This window comes from Sturnira hondurensis, unplaced genomic scaffold, assembly GCF_014824575.4.
Source record: "Sturnira hondurensis isolate 20B ecotype Veracruz unplaced genomic scaffold, ASM1482457v3 Scaffold0004338, whole genome shotgun sequence".
Taxonomy (NCBI): domain Eukaryota; kingdom Metazoa; phylum Chordata; class Mammalia; order Chiroptera; family Phyllostomidae; genus Sturnira; species Sturnira hondurensis.
Window position 1 is genome coordinate 3,492,082 of NW_028076969.1, and position 23,745 is coordinate 3,515,826.

Genomic DNA, 23,745 nt, shown 5'->3' on the forward strand with positions numbered 1-23,745 from the left:
GTTGGAGGAATCACACTACCTAGTATCAAACTATACAACATAGAAGTACAACAGCCATAGAAGTACAACAGCCTGGTACTGGCATAAAAACAGACACACAGCCCTGGCTGGTATAGCTCACTGGATTGAGTGCAGGCCTGCGAACCAGAGCATCGCGGTTCGATTCCCAGTCAGGTCACATGCCTGGGTTGCAGGCCAGTTCCCAGCAGGGGACACATGAGAGGCAACCATACATTGATATTTCTCTCCCTCTCTCCTTCCTTTCCCCTCTAAAAAATAAATAAATAAATAAAATCTTAAAAAAAAAAAAACAGACACACAGATCAATGGAACAGAATAGAGAGCTCAGAAATAAACCCACACCTTTACAGTCAATTAATATTCGACAGAGGAAGCAAGCACATACAATGGGTTAAAGACAGTTCATTTAATAAATGGCGTTGGGAAAATTGGACAGATATGTGCAGAAAAAATGAAACTGGACCACCTTCTTACATCACACACAAGAATAAATTCAAAATGGATCAAAGACTTAAATGTTAGAGCTAAAAAATCTAGAACACATGGGCATCATCCTAGAAGAAAACATAGGTGGCAAAACCTTGGACATACTTGTGACAACTTTTTATTGGACATATCTCTCTAGACAAGGGAAACAAAAAAAATAATAAACAAATGGGACTATATCAAACAAAAGAGTTTTTGTACAGCAAAGGTAAACATCAACAAAATAAAAAGACAACCCACAGAATGGGGTAACATATTCACCAATACATCTGACAAGGGGTTTAAAACCCAAAATTTATAAAGAAGTTACAAAACTCAACACCAAAAAAACCAAACAATCCCATTAAAAAGTGGGCAAAGGACCTGAATAGACACCTCTACAAAGAGGACATAAAGATGGCCAACAGACACAGGAAAAGATGCTCTACATCACTAATCACCAGAGAAATGCAAATTAAAACCACAATGAGATATCACCTCACAGTTGTCAGAATGGCTATCATCAATAAATCAACAAACAACAGTACTGGCAAGAACGTGAAGAAAGAGGAACCCTTTTGCACTGTTGGTGGGAATGCAGACTGGTGCAGCCACTGTGGAGAGCAGTATGGAGACACCTCAAAGAATTAAAATGGATCTGCCTTTTTACTCAGCAATCCCACTTCTGGGACTATATCCAAAGGAACCCAAAACACTAAATTCGAAAGAACATAAGTAACCCTCTGTTCACTTCAGTGTTATTTACAATCACCAAGATATGGAAGCAGCCTAAGAGTCTATCAGTAGATGGGTGGATAAAGCAACTAGGGCACATTTACACAATGGAATACTACTCGGCCATAAAAAAGAAGAAAGGTTTACCCTTTGCAACATCATGGATGGACCTGGAGAACATTATGCTAAGTGAAACAAGCCAGGCAGAATAAGACAAATACCATATTATTTCACTCATATATGGAATATAATTAGGAAACTGAACTAACAAGCAAAATAGAGACAGACTTACAGAGGGCCAGATGAGAGCAAATGGTGGGAAAGAATAGGAGGTGGAGGGATTGAAGAAAAAGAAAAAAGGACTCGTGGACATAGACAATAGTGTGGTGACTGCTGGGTATAAGAGGGCATAAGGGCACTAAATGGTAATGGAAAAATACACATTGAAAAAATAGGAAAAAAGAAAATATGGTCATCAAAAAAATTCTATGTACTATTCCCTGTTTTCTGAAGGAAACTATCTGGTATCATAAGCCTATAATATGGTAGTGATTTTTGAAACAAATCTTCATACCTTAAGCAGATTTTAATTAGGTATAATAATCTATCATTATAATCATTATTATTTGTATTTTAAAAACTGCTACCTTAACAAAAAATGTTTATGTTAAATGATATTAAATTATATTTTGGCCATCAACACAGTACTGAGCTAAGTGAAGAGTAAATATCTGGTTAATATGATGAATATAGATGGTTTTATTATACTGGTCATCAATACTAATCAGTTAGGATCATGGCCAAATCTCAACTTCATTTTATACCTTATTAAACAGTATACACTATATTGTTCATACACAAAGGTAGACTACCATAAAATTACATTCCCTTATTTTCTGGCTGAAACACTGAACACTCATACATGCCCCAGGGCATTATAGCATTATATTTCCACAGTATTACAGTTCCCATTTAGATGCTATTGCACAGCCTTCTCACTGACTTTTCCTTCTCAACCTACACCTTCCTCAGGAGCATGCCAGGGGACGACCAGACAGAAATGATTTCCTCAGGTGTAGTTCCACAGAACAGGTCCAGAGATGAGATACAGCACAGAAGAAAGTCCAAAGCCCTGAACTGAACCAATGCCCACATTCCACAAAATCACTCCCCTCTGTCACTTCTCAAATGATCAGAAAGTACACATATATGCCTACTCGGTCCCTTCACCACTATTGTGTGGGTGACGTTTATTCGACCACAGCCCCTAACACTTCATATGAACTTGATCAGACTCCTCTGTAGCAAGTCTCCCATTACTATCGCTCTCTCCTGATTTCACACCTGGATTCAGGAATAGGTGTGCTAGTCCATTTAGAAAGTCCTTTACAGGGGAGACCACAGTCTGGAAAGGTTACGGACAGTTTACATACATATTTTGCTTGGTCTGTATTATATGACTGACTCAGAGTTTTTAACACTTTGAACTGCTTATAATTAAACAACACAAAACTCTAGATTACCAACTTATCTTGAGAGTTGGTAACACTGGGCCTGCATTTCATATGGCAAATTATTCATGCTGCCCCTTCAGACAAAGTATGAGCACTCCACACTGCCACAATCCCCACCACTCCCTAGTATCTACAATACATAGCTCGCTTTACTTCGGATACCTACCTGACTCCTCCACAGGAGGAGTTGCACACTTGTGTGTGCAAACCTTTTTGTAAACCTAAGTGAGGAATGTGATTATAATTAGTCGTCTAAAGAGGCGAGCCACAAAAGCAGCATCCAGTTTTGCAATGTTATGATGGACCTGACTTTATAATTGCTACCACAGCTACAATTCCCTCCGGGGAAAGCAGAATAAAGCAATTCCTTAAACATGGGTCACCGTGGTTTGTGTGACAGAATCTCATTCACACCCTGGGCACGAGTGACTGTGCCTGGAATCAGAATGGGACTGAAACAGCCACCTGCACTCAGGACAGTTGCTTAGCAGGAACCTGCCCTAAGACCCTTGTTGAAAGGCACACCAAACACAACGGACCCTCCCCCTTGGTGAGTACTTTGAAAAAGCAGCCGCATGTGAAGAAAGACGAGCTAGGTCACTAAAACAGGAATAAAGAGGGACATTAAACAATGATAAAGAGGCAAATTCATCAGGAACAGAACAGCCCTGTGTATGTACCTAACAGAGCTTCAGGGCCTATAAAGCAACAACTAATAAACTGAGAGAAGTCAAAAGAAAAACAAGCAACTGCAGTTTATAATTGTAGTTTCACAGTTACAGACCAGAACACTTTGGTCACTAAAAACAACATAAATCCATAAAACAAACAGATCCACAAAACAAATCCATAAAACAAACAGACAAAAGTTAGTTTCTTAAAAATCAGTAAAAATACAGAAAACCTAAATAGTGAACTTCTGAACTAACCAATGAACTTAACCTGAGTTTTTGAGGACACTCCACCCATGGAATACTTGGAATACACATTATTTTCTAGTGTACATAGAATATTCACCAAGATAGACTATAATTTGAGATATAAAATAGACTTTAACAAATTTAAAAGAATTAAAATCATACAAAGAATATGCATTAATTAGAACCAAATAACAAAAGGAAATCCAGGAAATCATCAAATATTTATAAAAATCTACTCGTAAATAAATCATGGCTCTTCTCCAGTTATTGGAATATGAATTCTCACACTATCAAATACTGAGGTAGCTTAAAGAATCTAAAATGAGGCTTTTACATAGTACTGAGCACTGTCTTGCTACAGTTAATTGCTTCCAGATTCTAGGAAAAATAAGTAATACTCAAATTGAAAAATATATATAATTCACGGATCAAAGATGTAATTATAAGGAAAATCAGAAAATATGTTGATTACATAAAAATAGAAACATGGCTTATTGAAGTTCATGGGAAGCAACCACGCACTACCTAAGACAATAATTAGCATCTACACACTCATATTATAAAAAGAAGAAAAGTTTATAATCAACAACCTAAATAAGCACTCACCTTAAGAAACTAGAACAAATTAAGAGCAAGTCAAAAAGAGATGTGTAGAATTCAATGAAAATACAGGAAAAAATAGAGTAAATGAAAAGCTGGTTTTCTTTAAAGGTTAATGAAATTGATAAATCTCTAAACAAACTGATGAATAATGTATAAGAGAAGACACAGGTATGAAAAAGAGACCATAACTACAGATTCTAGAGACATTAAAAGAATAGTCTCAAAAGGACAAAACACTTAAACGGTTTTTAACAAAATGTAAGACCTATACAATCAAAATTACATTACTTGCATCAGAAAATTAAGAACCTAAATCAATGGAGAAGTTAAACATGACCATTAATCAAAAGACAATACTGTTAAGATGTCGTCTCCCCAAATTCATCTATTTTCTTAATATAATTCTAATCAAAATTCAAGGGTGCTGTCTGTAGAAATAGTCAAACTGCTTCTAAAATATGTGTTACAAAATAAAAGTTATGTGTTAAAATGAATATTAAAATAGCCAAATTTGAAAAGGAAAAAAGAGTAAGGACTTGCAATAGCTAATTTTAAAACTTACTATTAAGCTATGGTAATAAAGACAGTCTGGGACTGGCAGAAGGTCAGACATACAGAGACTCCAGAAATACATCTACACACATAGGGTCGATTTAGTTGCAACAAAACTGTCAAGACTGATCAGTGGGAAAAGGATACTTTTTTTCAAAATATAGTGCTATAAACTTTAGACGTCCATATGCAAAAATATTAACTTTATCCTTACATCTGATAAAAAGTTACCCAGAGATGGATCAAAACCTAAATTTAAGAGTGAAATTATAACATTTTGATACAAAAATGTAAAAGAATGTCTTTATGACTCTGAGTTAGAAAACAATTTCTTAGGATACAAAATGCACAAATTATTAAAAAATTGATAAATCGGACTTGCCAAATTACCAACTTCTTGTCTTCAAAAGACACTTAATAAAATAATAATAGTAGTCATATCTTGAGATAAAATATTTTCAGAACACATCAAAAATTTGCATTTATAATACATTGACAACTCTTACAATTTAATAACACAAAAGATCCAATTCTTAAAATGCAGCACAGAAAACATACAAATAAGCAATAAAACCGTGATAAGATGCTCAACTTCATTAGTCAATAGGCAAATTAAAACCACACTGGGATATAACTCTATGTCAGCGAGAACGAGTTAAACTAAACCACACTGGGATATAACTCTATGTCAGCAAGAACGAGTTAAACTAAATGACTGAAACATGAAGTGTGGACAAGAATGCAGAGCAACTCAAACTCATACATTTCTAGAGGGACTGCAAACTGATATAGTCACTTGGGAATATTTTCACAGTTTCTAAAAAAGTAACATACACTTAATCATACTATCCACCAATTCCAATCCTAAGTATTTATCTAAGAGTTATAAAAACATGCATTCACATAAACACCTATATGCAAAAGTCCATAGCATCTTTATTCACAATAGCTAAAAAACTGGAACTACCTCAAATGTCCATCAACCATGGCATAACCAAACAATGGAAAATTATTACTCAATAAGAAGGAACTACTGACATGCAACATGGATAAATATCAAATGCATTATGCTACAGGAAAGAATCAGGGAAAAAAAGACTACACACAGCATGCATCCACTTAAAAAACCTTCCACTTCATGGAATGAAGAGAAAACACACCTCTGGTCGCCAGGGGCAAAAGCGAGGGCAGAAAGGAGGAAGCCACAAAGAACGACAGCATAGGAGTACAAACATTTGGGGTGAGAGAAATATTCTGTATCACAATTGTGATGGTGATTAGAAGACTGTAAACATTTGTCAAAACTCAACAAACTGTATGCCTAAAGAGGAGGATTTTACTGTATGCAAATTATACCTCCATAAATCCGATTTTTTTAATTTAAAACAAGGATGTTGGGAAGCTCAGAGAATCACCGAGATGGCTAGGGAAAGAAGCTCAAGGCTAAGGGTCTAGGAAAACATCCAAAACAAAGCTGCAGAAGAGGCTTGACGAGGACACTGCTGCAGCTGTCCCTGTCACCAAAGCCTAAATGCCAGAACCTTATGGAAACTACTACTGAGGCCGAGTCTCCCAGGTACCCCACCCACACTACCATGCCCACAGCCACCCGGCGGATACTCTCTGGGCCAGCAAACTGCAGCCCAGCACACAGCCCACTGCTCACACTGCTCTCGTCCAAATCCGGTATGACCTACGTGTATCTGACTGGAGAGTCAAAGTCTAAACTGCAGAAGGGGCTGGAAGTTTGAGTTCTCACTTCTGACACTGGGTAGGTGGGCTCAAAATGTGGGAACTTCTCCATATGAAGAAACAGTATTCAGTACATGGTGGCCAGACACGAACAGTACACATGTTGGCTACGGTGAGCAGGAAAACATCAAAAGTCATTTCTTTTTCTCTTTCCTCTCCCCTAGCTCTTGGAAGCCTGTCCTGTCAAGCCCTCTGTATTTCCTTACATTATAGGCCTTTGCAAAGGGGGAAAGCTGAAACTGCTGAAGACAAACAGGCTTCCTGTCTCTGGTGAAAGCCAGTGCTCACGGAGGAAATATTCTGAGGGAGAGGAGGTGGAGGGGCCACCTTTGAACATGAGAAAGAAGAAAAAGGCTACCAGGAAGAGCATGGAAGTTGGCCAAGTTCCTGAGGAGAAGGGATCCAAGCTCTATTGTCTTTAGCTGCCAAGGGGAACAGCAGCTACTGGAAGAGGACAGCTGACCCTGGGCAGTGGGGCTCTGGGGGTGCCCAGAGTTCTGGCTGGCACAGAAGCTTCAGAGAAAGACTTCAAAGGACCCTGCAGGCTCAAATGTTAGGAATGTTGGTTATCAAAGGGGTCCCCAGTATTCTGGCTCAGTGCAGGGTACAGAAGGGGGCCTGAATAATAATTGATACTACATTTCCCCCAGCACTGGTAAGAAGAGAATCTCCTATTTGTATTTAACTTGATTTAAAGATGAAAAGACACTTCTTGCAAACTTCTGTGGGTCTTAGAAGTGGTAAGTGTAATTTTAAAATAAATCTTAACACCCTAGTCCCAACAATTATTTTTTAAAAAATGTAACTGTGTTTTCACATTTCAGAAGGCAGTTTAGAGACAGGACAGGGCCTAGGGAAAGAAAACTGACCATCCACGGGCTATTTTTTCAGTGCCTCAGGACTGCCTCTTGTTAAGGGGTAACTCTCTGGCCGATCTAAACTCGAAAGTGACTGCCCCTTTTCAGAAGAAAAAAAAATCAAAATGTTTTGCTTTTCAGGTTTCTAAACAACTTCTGAAAATCAAGGCTTTTAATCTGGGGAATGATTAGGGTATGAAGAGTGTATTTTTCTTTGATCATGTAGTTTTGCTTTGTTTCCTAGAGAAATCACGGAGTACGTTATGTTTCAGTAGCCCTTTCTGACACTGCCACACTACAGCTCAATGTCGGGATCAGTCTGGTTAGCAGATTGAAGATTTATATTAGGAAAGACTAACTGGAGTTTCCAGATGGCAAAAAGGCCAGATAAATGGTTTCTACTGTTAAACACGGCCCTGTTCTCTTCACTTCGCCACTCAGTTGAAAACAGCCCCATTTGGCAATAATGAGGGAGCCCCATTTGTTTAAGGAAGCATTCCTATGATCACAGTGGCTAAATCAACAAGTAGAGCTATTTATGAACAAAGAAAGCCATCGGAAATCATTAGGAGAGACGCTATATTCTGACACCAATTAAATCCCTCTAAAAATGGCTTGGCTGATATATCTTTTTCTTGTTCACCAATAAATAACATTGCCCGTTTCCAAACTAAGTACCACTTTTAAAATCTTCTTGATCTTCTGGAAGTTAGTTTAAAGCCTTCTTCAGTGTGTACAACACGAAAATATAAGAGATCTGAACTCTTAGATCTCTTATATGGGGAGTTTATCTATCCTGTCAGAAGCTCTTAGACATCTCAGAAGGAAGAAAGAGGTAATAAGGCATCCAAATGACGTACTGACACAACGTGTCCAAGACCTTCCCATGGCCCTCGACGCCCTGCTCACTCCAGCCTGTGCCGGGCTCTCCAGCCAGTTTCACAGCACTTCCTCCCACGGCAGGTTCTCCAGGCCCAGGAGCACGTGGGCGCTCCTGGGTCCTAAGGTCTCGTCCCCTGGCCTGACCCCCAGAGCCGGTTCCATTTCCCCTCTACATGCCTCCATAGCACGCACACTTTCTTGAAACTGTCACAACACTTTAAATTCTCTGAGCATAGGTCTTTCTCACCAGATTCTAAGTAGAAACTATATGCCCAGTACACAATGACCGTAATACAGTAAATGCCCAATATGTATTTAATAATATTCATCAGAACTTAAGTGAGAAATACTGTTCTAAGCACTTTATATAAGCTTAGTAACAAACAAGTCTGGAAAGGGATATGATTATTAATCACACTTTACACATGGAGAGAGAGAGGCCCAGAGATGTTAAAAAATGTCCCCAGACAGAACTGGGATTCAAACCTATGTCTGGTCTGACTGTAGGGCCTTCCTATGTCTACTCCACACAGCCTCCTGGTAATAGTGAAAAAAGCGCAGGACTCAGAATGAGGAACAGGTACTAGCCATGTAACCTACTAGGCACGTTACTTAAACTCCTTGAGCATTGCGGAGTTTGGGGGGATTTTTTTGCATTTTTTAAAAAACGGGATAAAAATACCAACCTCACGAGATCACTTCAGAAAAGCATAAATTAAAGTGACTGCCATTAGAAAGTTCTTAATAAATAGTAATTGAATCTGATCTCACAGGGGAAACCAAAGTGGTAATATGCAGTAAGAAGCAGACAAAAGGCAAAAGTAGGAAGTATAGGATTAAACCAGACTCATATAATTGCCCCTTGAGAAAATTATACTCATAACTTATTTGGACATAAAGCTATAGCTGTGATTTTTACTTTATTAAAAGGTTTATGAAATTTACTCTTGAGCATATGTTTNGAGTTTTGGGGGGTTTTTTTGCATTTTTTAAAAACGGGATAAAAATATCTACCTCACGAGATCACTTCAGAGAAGCATAAATTAAAGTGACTGCCATTAGAAAGTTCTTAATAAATAGTAATTGAATCTGATCTCACAGGGGAAACCAAAGTGGTAATATGCAGTAAGAAGCAGACAAAAGGCAAAAGTAGGAAGTATAGGATTAAACCAGACTCATATAATTGCCCCTTGAGAAAATTATACTCATAACTTATTTGGACATAAAGCTATAGCTGTGATTTTTACTTTATTAAAAGGTTTATGAAATTTACTCTTGAGCATATGTTTAAGGGTAAACCTCGTTTGGTATATGTGTTATTACATATCTATACCGACCACCCCGAGTAAAAAGCCAAAAGATTGAACACTTTCCCCTGCCAAAGCACCAGTGAAATTCATAAATGAAATGCAAAGTAAAAATACAAAAGAGACATTAGAAAACAAATAACTGCCAGGAAATAAATATATAAATGCAAGTGAAACCTAAGACAGTGCAGGAAAAATAAGCAAGAAAAGAATAGGGAAGATGGTGAGGACAGAAGGCTCTGTATTGTTGACAGCATCTGATCCACCGATTAATGTTGTTTCTAAGCAGATTAACCAAATCCCAACTGTTCTACATCAGGTTCTTTCTCTAAGCTTTTCCTCCCTCGCATCAGCAAATAAAGAAGAAAACGATTGAAACACACAAATAAAAAAGAAAAAATCATTTATACAAAACAGAAATGTCCTGCACTGAAGATTCACCCTAATGTGCCTATTCTTTCCTTTCATTCTGTGCCTACAATAAAATGACAAAATGATAAAGCTGGAAAGTAAAAAAGAGAGTAATTAGCTTCTCTGTGTAATTTTTAAAATAGAGCATCAAGCCACCCCCACCCCCGGCAATAGGCAGCGCACTACTGAAGTTCGTCACATGAAGGCAGGGCGCAAAGAGATGAGGGGGAGTGTTATTTTTGTCTCAGGTGCAAGAAGAACTTTTAACCTTCTGATAGATTTCCTTATCATAACCTTCTCCATAGCAACCACAGAACTGCAACAGCACGAAATAGATGGGGAGATAAAACATATACCTGATATACACACGGATTCAGTAATGGCTTTAAGGGGAAAAAATTCACACATTACCCTGAAATCTCATATTACTGTGGAAGACTAACCACTAAAAACCAGAATTCAGCTAGCATAGTGCAATTGTTATTTTTCTACATTACGCATGTTTGTAACATGTTTATAGCACTTCACAACAGATTCAATCTCTAAAATGAGCTTATTTTATTTCAAAAATAATTTTTTGAGGCCTACAGGTTTCCCAGTGTTTGGTACAGAGTGATAGGCTTTTACTGCACCTGCTGTCCTAAACAACAGAAAGCGTTACTTACAGCAGCACTGTTATAAGACTATGACTCTGTGTCCCTGGGCGTTACACTCTGGGGAGGAGCCTAGAAAAACTAAAAAGGGTCCCTCCCACTGACAAGGCCTTTTACTCCAGGTGAAAATAAGAAAGGGCTATATGGTCATCCTTTGGGAACTACTTGCCCAAGCTTGCAGTTGGCATTTCCCCATTTGGACTTAACTCTGATTTTTAACTGCAGGATTAACAACTGTGCACAAGATCTAAGATTTTAGTGGGAAGAGGTCCTGTAACCAGGCCGGCTTCCTCCGTGAAGCACAGCACTCACGGAGCCCCATTCTGCAGAAACGACAAAAACCTCTCAGGGCTGAGAGGGCAATGACAACATCGAATGAATGAGTGTGCCCCTTCAAGACCTGCTCTTCTGAGGGACACCCTGCTATAGACCTCACTGTTTCCACCCCTAACTTACTGGTGCCTGGGAACCATATAAGAAAGTGCTGACTTCTGGCCAAGATGGAGGCATAGGTGGAAACACTGTGCCACCTCACAAAACCAAGTTTAAAAACAACAAAGTTCTAGTAACAAAAATGCAACCAACACAGAAAATTGAACTATATGGAAGTCCGACAACAACGAACTGTTCAGCCAGACTGGTAAGAGAGGCAGAGCCAGCAACTGGCAGAGCGGGGTTACACAGGAAAACTGGGCCAGACCGACCCAGGCACGCAGGCGGTGGGCGGTGGTTGGCAGATCCCACACATGGGTTGTGACGGGCAGACCCAGTGAGGATGTAAGGCAGCAGGCTGACCACGGTGGCACATTTGCCTGCAGATAAGCCAGGCGAAGGAGCGAGCAGTGAGATGGAGCAAGCAGTGAGACAGACCTCACAGGCCCAAGTGGCGGGAAGCAGCAGAGGGGACCACCACTGCCCATCTTTGACCCCACCCTCACATATAGCGTCACAACCAAGCAACTGAGTTGCCCCACCTTGGTGAACACCTAGGGCTCTGCTCCTCATACATAACAGGTGCGAACAGACCAAAACATTATGGCCCAAGAAGAACTCAAAGCCCCAGAGCCAATAACTCTAAGCAACCAAGAAATAGCCAACCTTTCAGATGAACAGTTCAAAATACTGGTGATCAGGATGCTCACAGAACTGGTTGATTTTAGCCACAGATTAGAGGAACAAATGAAGGCTAAACTAATTGAAATGAAGGGAAATGCACAGGAAACCAATAGTGATAGAAAGGAAACTGGGACTCAAATCAAGGGAGTGGACCAGAAGGAACAAAAAAATGACCAAACAGAAAAGAATGAAGAAAGAAGAATTCAAAAAAAATGAGGAGAGGCTTAGGAACCTCCAGGACATCTTTAAACGTTCCAACATCCAAATTATAGGGGTACCAGAAGGGGAAGTGGAACAGCCACAAGTGGAAAACTTATTTGAACAAATAATAAAGGAGAATTTCCCCAATCTGGCAAAGGAAATAGACTTCCAGGAAATCCAGGAAGCTCAGAGACTCCCAAAGAAGGTGGATCCAAGAAGCAACACACCAAGGCACATCATAATTACATTAGCCAAGATCAAAATGAAGGAGAGAATCCTAGAAGCAGCAAAAGATAAGGGGACAGTCACCTACAAAGGAGTGCCCATCAGACTGTCCGCGGATTTCTCAAAAGAGACCTTACAGGCAAGAAGGGGCTGGAAAGAAGTATTCCAAGTCATGAAATCCAAAGACCTACATCCAAGATTGCTCTATCCAGCAAAGCTTTCATTTAGAATGGAAGGGCAGATAAAGTGCTTCTCAGATAAGGTCAAGTTCAAGGAGTTCATCATCACCAAGCCCTTATTATATGAAATGTTAAAGGGACTTAACTAAAAAAAAGAAGATAAAAAATATGAACAGTGAAAGGACAGCAAACTCACAGTTATTAACAACCACACCTAAAACAAAAGCAAACCAAGAGGACAGCTAGATCAGGAGCAGAACCATAGAAATGAAGATCACATGGAGGGTTAGCAACAGGGGAGTGGGAGGAGAAGGGGAGAGAAGGTACAGAGAATAAGTAGCATAGATGGTAGGTAGAAAATAGATAGGGGGGAGGGCAAGAATACTATGGGAAATACAGAATCTAAAGAATTTGTGACACATGGACATGAACAAAAGGGGAGGAATGGTGGGGGAGGGGTGTGCAGGGTGGAGGGGAGTGGAGGGGGGGAATGGGACAACTGTAATGGCATAATCGATAAAATATATTTAAAAAAAAGAAAGTGCTAAGTACAAGTGAGAAGCCCACCCTACAACCCAGAAGGCCTCCCCATTGGGGGACTTTAATATGTTCACCTTGGTTCTCAACTAAATGGTGAAGCCTTATTACTGGCCCAGCTCATACATTTCTATCCCATCATTTAAATGCCACAGAAGGAAAAACTTTTATGGTTCCCTTTATTAAAATATAGGGAAAGAACAGGCAATATAGAATATGGACACAACCAGTGACGTGGAAGAGAAATGGGAAAAAATATTTTGACAACAGGTACGTTAATAGCCTGATCGGAAAGAATGGACTTAACTCTTTTCAGAAATTGGAAGGGAACTGAAGGTAGAGCGCTGGTGTGTATGTGGTGGGCAGGGAGGGTGGGCAGCAGGAGAAAAGGGGGCAGCAACAGCTGGGGGCTGGGGAGCCCCACGGAAATCACTCTCTATGCTTCTACCTTGGCCCACAGGCCTGTAAAGGCCCAGGCCGATCAAATTCCACACTTATTAATTCAGGCAACCAACCAAATGACAGGTACCAATAAGAGGGGCAAACACTAGAAACACAGATTCTACCCTTCCTGAACCTACAATCTAGTAGAAATTCAGCTGTTTGTTAGTCAATTAAACACAATACTGATAAGCATTATGCAGAAGATAGTCATTTCTACTTCTCTTTAGTAAGGATGAAGTACTTTTGCGTGCAAGATTTGGTTATAATTTGAGAGGCATTTCTTTAATAAGTATGCTTACTTCCAGAACCACAGACCTGTCAACCAACTGCTGAGTCCTCGGGTCTCTGGAAGAGCAACACGCAACCGAGGCCACCTGGCAGCCCTTGACTGACACCCAAGGGCCCAGTGGATGACCCGGAGATCCGACTCCTCCCTGGAGTCCGATGACACTGTGCTCTGCAGTGCTCTCCAGTTACCCAGCTCCTCCAGACCTGTCTCAGGAGCCAAGGGTCTTCAGTTGAATTTCAATCAAACCGATGTTCAGAGGGAGCACAGACAGGCTGACAGAGAAGCATTTTCTTTGGCATGAGAAAAATGATAGCAAACTGGAGACACCAAAGGACAGGCACAACTTTCTGAACAGCTTCCACTTTTCTTCAAAAATGTAGCCAGTCCCTGTGAGAGTCAGGCTGTGATTTAAGAGTGAAATGCATCCAGCTTCACTCTAGTCACAATGAAAAATGTTGTGTGCAATAAAATGCAATAAAGCCCTTCCACCAACTTGTGAGTGAAAGGGCTTTGAAAATTGCAAAACCCGATTAGATCTAAGATATCACAACTACTTACACGATATTAATAATCTGTTCCTTCCCCATGATTTTAGAAGTTCCCTCCTTTGCTCCCCTGCCCAAACACCTGCTAGTTGGAGACTAAAAGCAGCAGCACTGCCCTGGCTGGTATGGCTCAATGGGTTGAGCACTGGCCTGCGAACCACAGGGTCACCAGCTCAATTCCCAGTCAGGGCACATGCCTGAGTTGTGGGCCAGGTCCCCAGTGAGAGGCAACCATGCACTGATTTTCTCTCCTCTCTTTCTCCCTCCTTTCCCCTGTATAAAAATAAATAAGTAAAATCTTTTTTTAAAAGATTTCTTTTTTTTAATATTTTTTAAATTTATTTATCTTTAGAGGGGAAGGGAAGGAGACAAATATCAATGTATGGTTGCCTCTTGTGAGTTCCCCACTGGGAACTTGCCTGCAACCCAGGCATGTCCCCTGACTGGGAATCGAACCACGATTGTGTGGTTCACAGGCCCGCGCTCAATCCACTGAGCTACACCAGCCAGGGCAGTAAAATCTTTTATAAAATTAAAAATAAAAGTGTAGCACTTCTAGGCTGTGACTATTTTTCTTTGCATAGTGCATACCATCTTATGTCCTGAATCCAAGAAGAAAATCCCTCTCCAGCACCCTATGAACCAAAGACAGAGCTTCATACATTCCAATTTAATCATTTCAGACAATTCCATGGCTCTTCAAAGTTGTCTGTGGTTTTCAGGGGCAGCCAGATGAAAAGAGATTGCAAGGTACAAAATGGCTTGCAACCATTAACCGCCACAGAAGCATCCAACAAATGTACAATCTGAGAATATGGAGATAAAAGCACTCATTCCAATAGAAGAACAGTACCAATGAAGTTTCATGATGAAAGTTGCCTTGAGCTGAAGACTATGAGAACAGCAAGCCTGCCACATTACAGTGTGCAAGGATCAAACTTTTTTTTCATAGAATGAAAAAAGTAGAAATGAGAGGTTACATAGCTGTCCTTCTCAAGCCTGTTTCCTAATGAAAATATCCTCAAAGTAACAATCTACGTCCTTCACCCCCATTTCTCCCTCCAAGCCAGACTCCAAAGGGAACCACCACCTCATCTACAAAAGTGATCAATACATAAGCAAATGATGTCGAGGCCACAGGTCTAAACAATCCATAAATGGAACAATCCACTCCTTAATGACAAGGTATCCCCTGTAGTATTTATGACCACTCTACTACCACATCTCAACATATGTGTGTGTGCGTGCATGTGCTTGTATACAAAACACTAACAACAGAGGGAAGTGGCTGAAAAATGAGAGTTGAATCAGATAAGCAGCTCAGTTTTAAATTCACTAGTTGTTCTACTTAAAACAATTATTTCCTAACTTTTAATTAGAAGCTAATAGGAGTAGCATTCTTTAGATTCTCGCATATCAATGTGTGGTGGCAAGCACTACCAGACAAAACCGTATCTGTGCTGCCTCTGTAACTGAGAGGGGAGTATGGCCAGAGAAAAAATACAACCAACCAACTTAGGCAACAGCTATGAGTTCTTGACAAAAATAAAAGTACACCGTCCAGCCAATCCAGTGGTCAGGTGGTACGTTCAGTGGGTTGGCTTCTAAATAAAGGTGTTCTACAAATAGTTTCTAAATTTCATAAACTAAAGCTTAAAGAAAAATATTTAAACTGTATAGATTGTTTCAATTTACTGGTTTTCATTTCCAAGTTGTTTTTAGCTTCAGTACCTTGTGATCAGTATTTCTACCTTCAGTTCCTAAGAGAGTATCAGTTTTCCAAACTGTGTTCAGAAATCAAGTCAGTGACCAGACGGCATTTGTCAGTGCTGCTCTCTTGCTCTACTTTCACTAAAAGTCTCTTTGAAAGTGTTTAGTTTGGATGGTTTTCATGGTGCCACTCTGAGTGTCTCCTACAGAGCTTACAGATTCTTTCACTTTTCATGGCCATTTTAAAGTCTTTTTTTTTATTTGATGCATTTCAGAATGTTAAGAAAGTGAAAGTAACCTTAAATATTATCCAATTTGATCTCTTTATCTCATAAATAAAAAAACTCACCCACAACAGGAAAGTCACTGGTCTAAAAATCACAGCTAGTGTCAGCCCCTAACTCCAAGCTGAGTTTTATTTCCACTGTATCAGATTTATTGCACAAAAGACAGAAACTCAAATACCCAGGAATGTTTCTTAAATATTTATGAATTAAAAGCCTGAAACTTCTACTTCTTCTTCTTTCCACTGTTATTTATGCCATTTCTCATCTGGACATTTACCAAGTAGTAGATGATGGAGACAAAAAAAGTAACTCAGAAATCAATCCATTCTAATAATTTCTAAAACACTTATCATTTTAAAGTTTTTAGATGAAAAGAGGTTAGAACTGTAAAGAAGAATTTCCGATTGTGATTTAAATAATTTCAATTATCTGTGTTTCCTGTCATCCCACCTTCTAATATGTTATGCTACAATCTGCATGAAAAGTCGATAAATATTCTCTAAGTTAGAAATTCAAATATTGGTGGTAATTTTTCTGCATGAGCTCAGACTAAATACAAGAGTCTGACCTGTGTGGCTCAGTTAGTTGGGCATCATCCTGCAAAGTAAAAGGTCACCAGTTTGAGTCCCAGTAAGAACAACCTATTGAGGTTTCGCCCATTGATATTTCTCACCCTCTCATTCTCCCTCTCTCCTAAAAAAAAAAAGCCCTAAGTAAGTATAAGAGTTTTGAAAAACTTACTCNAAAAGCCCTAAGTAAGTATAAGAGTTTTGAAAAACTTACTCTGTCAGTCATATGGAAAATACCTAAAAGATATTGGGCTACAATGGCTGGGTGGCTCAGCTGGTTGGAGCAATATCCTATACACCACAAAACTGCAGATCTGATCCCCAGTCAGGCTGCATATGAGAGCCAACTGATTGATGTTTCTGTCTATCTCCACCCCCTTCCTCTCTTTCTAAAAGCAACAGACATATCCTCACATGATAATTAAACATACACAGATATGACATATATATGTCATATATATGATATATATTCATTATACAGATAATAAATGGCTGAAGTTATTGCCAAGATACCCTAGTTATAATAAACTGATTGCATTGTATAAAAAAATTCAGAGAGATCCAAGATCACAGAAGAGTAAGTAGAATAACAATAACTTCCTCCCAGGACCAATCTGGAATTACAACTAAATTGTGAAAAATCTCCTGAGTAACCAACTAAACTCTAGCTAGAGAGAAGTCTTATAACAATAGACAGATAGAAGAAAACCCTTCAGCACAAGATGACTGGTAGGGAGTGTGGAGGAGATGTGAGTGGGCTGGCTGGGCTCTCACAGGCGGCAGCTGAAGTGCTAGAGGAATGTTTCAGCAGCCAGGAGGGTCCCAAGAAGTATGGAGTCTAAACCCCCAGCCTATAGCACTAGAGCTGGAAAGGAACCCAGATAACATCCGGCTATGAAAAGCATCGGGGTTTTTGTCCACCAGGGAAATGTGTCTGGAAACGTGGAAAGCCTTTTAAAGGGTCAAAGCACAAAATTTCATGTGTGGCCACTTACCCATGGTGCTGACAAAGGGAGGGCAGGGTGGACTAGAAAAGCTTGAGGAGAGTCTGGGGTTGGTGGCTGTGGGAAGAAAATGAGGGGAACAACCTCCAGGATCCCTGTGCTGAGTCATCCCCCATACTATAGGAGCCATCTCTCTCAGGCACAGCACTCCCCTGTCAATGGCATCAGCCTCAGGGGAAGAAATAGCCTCACCCACAGGAATGATTCTGCCTTACCTAGTGGTGCTTAACCCTGACTGCTGATCACAGGCTGACTGTATTTAACAATTAATCAGTTTAAAGGCTGATTAGTTTAACATCTAAGGAGGAAAATACAAACAAGAACCCCAAATGGGAAGACAAAGAAACGGACCCCAAAAGAAAGAAGAGAATTTTCCAGAAGAACTAGATGAAATGGAAAGAAGCAATTTATCACATAGAGAGTTTCTAATAATTATTATAAGGATACTCAACAGCATGAAAAAAGACACAGAAACCATTAAAAAAGGATCAATCAGAAATAAAAAATGTAATATGTGAGATAAATACTACATGGGAAGGAATAAACAGTATGTTAGATGAAGCAGAGGACTGAGTCAGTGTTTTGGAAGTCAAGGTAGAAAATAACAATCAGGAGGAGTAGCAAAAAGAAAAAAGAATTTAAAAAATAAGGAGAACTTAAGAAACATCTTAGACTACATGAAGTGTAACAGCATCCATGTCATAGGAATACCAGAAGAAGAGAGTGAGCAAGGGATTGAGAACCTAGTTGAAGAAATAATGACCCAAAACTTCCCTAATCTGGTAAAGGAAAAAGTCCCACAAGTCCAGGAAGCTGAGACAGTGCCAAACAAGTTGGACCCAAAGAGGCCTACACTGAGACGCATCATAATTAAAATGTCAAGGCTTAAAGGCAAGGAGAAAATCCTAACAGCCACAAGAGAAAAGCAGGTAGTTACATACAAGGGGGCACCAATTAGACTGTCAACTGATTACTCATCAGAAACATTTCAGGCCAGAAGGGGGTGGCATGAAATATTCAAGTTGATGAAAAGCAGGGACCTACAACCAAGGCTACTTTTACCCAGTAAAGATATCATTTAAAATTAAAGGAGAAATAAGGAACTTCCCAGACAAGAAAAAGCTAACAGAGTTTGTTAACAGCAAACCAATACTACAATAAATGTTAAAGGGCTTGCTTTAAGAAAAAGAAGAGGAGAAAGAGGGGAAAAAAACACAGGAAAACAGTCTAACAATAAAATGGCACTACATACATATCTATCAATAACTACCTTAAATGTAAATGGCTTAAATGCTCTAACTAAAAGACAGGGTTAGCTGAATGGATAAAAAAATAAGACCTATATATATGCTGCCTCCAAGAAACGCAGCTCAGATCAAAAGACACACAGAGACTGAAAGTAAAGGGTTGAAAAAGATATTTTTCACGCAAATGGAAAAGAAAAAAAGCTGGGGTAGCAGAACTTACATCTGACAAAACAGACTTTACAACCAAGGCTATAGTGAGAGACAAAGAAGCACACTACATAATGATAAAGGGAACAATCCAACAAGGGGATATAACCCTAGTAAACATTACGCACCCAACGAAGGAACCTCTAAATATATAAAGCAAATCTTGATGGACACAAAAGGAGAGACAACAGAAATGCAGTTAAAGTTGGGGATTTTGAGGACCCCATTGACTTCAATGGGTAGATCTTCCAGACAGAAAATCAACAAGGAGACAATGGCCTTAAACTAGATCAGATGGATTTAAACTGATAAGAACAGATACTACACTTGATCTTAGCCAAAAGGCCGAGAAGCGATAGATCAGATGGATTTAATTGATATCTTCAGAGCATTTCACCCTGAAGCAGCAGAATATACATACTTTTCAAGTGCACGTGAAACGTTTTCTAGGATGGACCACATGCTACAACATAAAACAAGTCTCAATAACTTTAAGAAGATTGAAATTATATCAAGCATCTTTTCTGACCATAATGCTATGAAACTAGAAATCAATCACAAAAACAAAAAACATTCAACAACATAGAAGCTAAATTGCATGTTATGAAACAATGAACAGGTCAACAATGAGGTCAAAGAAGAAATCAAGATACCTTGACACAAATGAAAATCACAACAACCCAAAATCTTGTGTGAAACTGGGAAAGCAATCTTAAAATGGAAATTCATAGCATTACAGGCCTATCTCAAAAAAAGAGAAAAAGCTCAAATAAACAATCTAACAGCACACTTAAAGAAACCTGAAAAGGAATAACAAACAAAACCCAATGTGAGTAGACGGAAGGCAATTATTAAGACCATAGCAGAAATAAATGAAAAAGTCTAAAAATTATACAAAAGATCAATGAAACTAAGAGCTGGTTCTTTTTTTAATTTTTTTTAAATTTTATTTTTTATTGTTGTTCAAATACAGTTGTCTGCATTTTCCTCTTATCACTCCCCCCCACCCCAGCCATCCCCACCTGCCTTTGTTTTGTCCATGTGTCCTTTATACATGTTCCTGAAAACCCCTCCTCCTCTTTCCCCCATTATCCCTTCCCACCTCCCCTCTAGTTACTGTCAGTTTGTTCTTAATTTCAATGTCTCTAGTTATATTTTCTTACTTGTTTGTTTTGTTGACTAGGTTTCACTTAAAGGTGAGATTATATGGTATTTGTCTTTCACCGACTTGCTTATTTCACTTAGCATAATGGTTCTTTGAAAAGATAAACAAGATTGACAAACCTTTAACCAGGGTCATCAAGAAAAAGAGAAAGGATCCCAATAAGTACAATCAGAAATGAAAGAGGAAAAATAACAACTGATACCAAAGAAATACAAAGGACTGTAAGAAAATATTATGAACAAGTATATGCCAACAAACTGGACAATATGGATGAAATGAATAAATTTCTAGAACCACACAATCTTCTAAAATAAATCAGCAATACTCAGAGAATCTGAATAGACAGATTACAACTAGTGAAACTGGAGCAGTAACCAAAAAACTTCCCAACAAATAAAAGCCCTGGACCAGATGGCTTCACAAGTGAATTTTACTAAACATTTGTAGCAGAACTAACACCTCCCTTTCTCAAACAACTTCATACAATTCAAGAAAGGGAAGGCTCTCAAACTCTTTTTATCCTAATTAGGATAAAAAGGACACATGGACAAAGCTTAAAGGACACATGGACAAAGCCAACAGGGGGTAGGTTTGAGGGTGGGAGGCGGGGATGGGTGGAGTGGTGGGGTATGGTAGGACAAAAATAGAGACAACTGTACTTGAACAACAATAAAAAAATAACAAAAAGAACCACATGATCATTATCAATGGATACAGAAAAAGCTTTTGAAGAAATCCAGCACCTATTTATGATAAACTCTCAGCAAAGGAGAATAGAGGGGACACACCTAATAATAATAAAGGCCAATATGACAAACCAACTGCCAGCATCATACTCAACAGGCAAAAACCACAAGCATTTTCCTTAAGACTGGGAACAAAACAGGGATATCTGCTCCCACCTCTGTAATTGAACATAGGACTGGAAGTCCTAGCCACAGCAATCAGACAAGAAGAAGAAATAAAAGGCATCCACACTGGAAAGGAAGAGGTAAAACAGTTTTTATTTGCAGATGACATGATACTGTACAATGAGAACCTCAAATATTCCACCAAGAAACTACTAGAACTGATAAATGAATTCAGCAAAGTAGCAGAATACAAAATTAATATTCAGAAGTTAGTTTGTTGCACAACTAACAGAAAGGTAAATTAAAAAAATAATCCCATTCATAACTGCTTTAAAAAGAATAAACCTAGCCAAGAATGTAAAAGACCTATACTCAGAAAATTGTAACTCACTAAAGAAAGAAACTGAAGAAGCTGCAAATAAGTGGAAGCACATACCATGTTCAGGAACAAGAAGAATTAACATCATTAAAGTGTCCATACTACCCAAAGCAATCTATAGATCTAGTGCAATCCCTATCAAAAATACCAATGACATATCTCACAGAACTAGAACGAATACTTCAAAAGTTTATGTGGAACCACAAAAGGCCCCACATAGCAACAGTGATCCTGAAATAGAAGAACAAAGCTGGAGGAATCACACTACCTAGTATTGAACTACATTAAAAGGTCATAGTAATCAAAACTATGGTATAGCATAAAAACAGCCACATAGATCAATGGGACAGAATAGAGAGCCCAGAAATAAACCCACACCTTCATAGCCAATTAATATTCAACAGACGAAGCAAGCACGTACAATGAGCTAAAGATTATTCAATGAATGGTGTTGGGAAAATTGGACAGATATGTGCAGAAAAATGAAACTAGACCACCTTCTTACATCACACACAATAATAAATTCAAAATGGATCAAAGACTTAAATGTTAGAGCCGAAAAATCTAGAACACGTGGGCATCATCCTAGAAGAAAACATGAAAATCCTAGAAGAAAACGTGGGCGGGAAAATCTTGGACATTGCTCATAGAAATTTTTTATCAGATATATCTCCCCAGACAACAGAAACAAAGGAAAAAGTAAATAAATGGACTGCATCAAACAAAAAAGTTTTTGCACAGCAAAGGAAATCATCAAAAAACAAATGACAACCCACAGAGTAGCAGAAATATTCACTGATACATTTTACAGGGGGTTAATATTTAATATTTCTGAAGTGCTTACAAAACTCAATACAAAAAATAAGCAACCCAATTAAAAAATAAGCAAGGGACCTGAATAGACATTTCTCCAAAGGGGACATAGAGATGGCCAATGGACATATGAAACAATGCTCTACGCCACTAAGCATCAGAGAAATGCAAATAGAAACCACAATGAGACATCGCCTCACACCTGTCCGAATGGCTATCGTCAATAAATCAAAAAACAACAAGTAGTGGTGAGGATGTGGGGAAAGGGAAACCCTTTTGCACTGTTTGTAGGAATGCAGACTGGTGCAGCCACTGTGGAAAGCAGTATGGAAATACCTCAGAAAAATTAAAAATGGATCTATCTGCCTTTTTACCCAGGAATCCCACTTCTGGGAAGGATCCCAAAACACTAATTCAAAAGAACATAAGCACCCCCTATGTTCACTGAAGCATTACTTACAATCTCCAAGATATAGAAGCAGCCCAAGTGTCCATCAGTAGATGAGTGGATAAAACAACTATGAGACATTTACACAGTGCAATTCTATTCAGCCATAACAATGAGGAAAGTTTAACCCCTTGCAACAGTATGGATGGACCTGGAGAACATTATACTAAGTGAAACAAGCCAGGCAGAACAAGACAAATACTGTATGACTTCGCTCATACGTGGAATCTAAGGAACAGACTGAACTAACAAGCGAAACAGAGACAGACTCATAGGTGGAGAACAGATGACAGCTAGTGGAGAGCAGTTTAGCAGGTGGAGGGACTGAGCAAAAAGGAAAGACTCATGGACATGGACAACCGTGTGGTGATTGCTAGGGGGAGGGTGGTATAAGGGGACTGAATGGTAATAGAAAAAATAAAATAAATATAAAAATTCAAACACATTTTTAAAAATTGCAAGAGCTTAGATAAAAGTATAAAGCATCAAATATACAACTATGAACCAGAACTATATGCAACCGGAGCTGGTAACATTAAATAGCTCTGCAGAAAAACCTACAAATAACTCAACAGCTATTTAAAAATTAAAGTTTAGTCATGGTAAAAAAAAAAATCTAGTCTAGATTATGTAAGTACCACTAACTGTTAAAGCAAAGCATACCATTCAATAAAGGTTATACTATCACTGAAATGGTTAGAATAAGAAAGTTGCCACTGAACATTAGTAAAAGGTGTAGGAGAAATCTACTACCACCAGGCACAAAAGACTAAATGATATCACACCATCCCTCCCATTGGGTATCAATCCCTATAAAGTGAGCAATATACATGAAGCAATTGTTTTCAAGAGTTAAA

General features: G+C 38.9%; 1 protein-coding gene and 1 non-coding gene across 4 annotated transcripts in view; both read right to left on the reverse strand.

Moving 5' to 3' along the window:
* Window positions 1-23,745, reverse strand: part of IGSF11 (immunoglobulin superfamily member 11) — a 160,558-nt gene that overhangs the window by 25,916 nt on the left and 110,897 nt on the right. The gene's annotated exons all lie outside the window — the stretch shown is intronic.
* Window positions 19,408-19,589, reverse strand: LOC118986615 (U2 spliceosomal RNA). Its single transcript, XR_005066417.1, has one exon. It is a non-coding gene; the product is annotated as a U2 spliceosomal RNA (small nuclear RNA).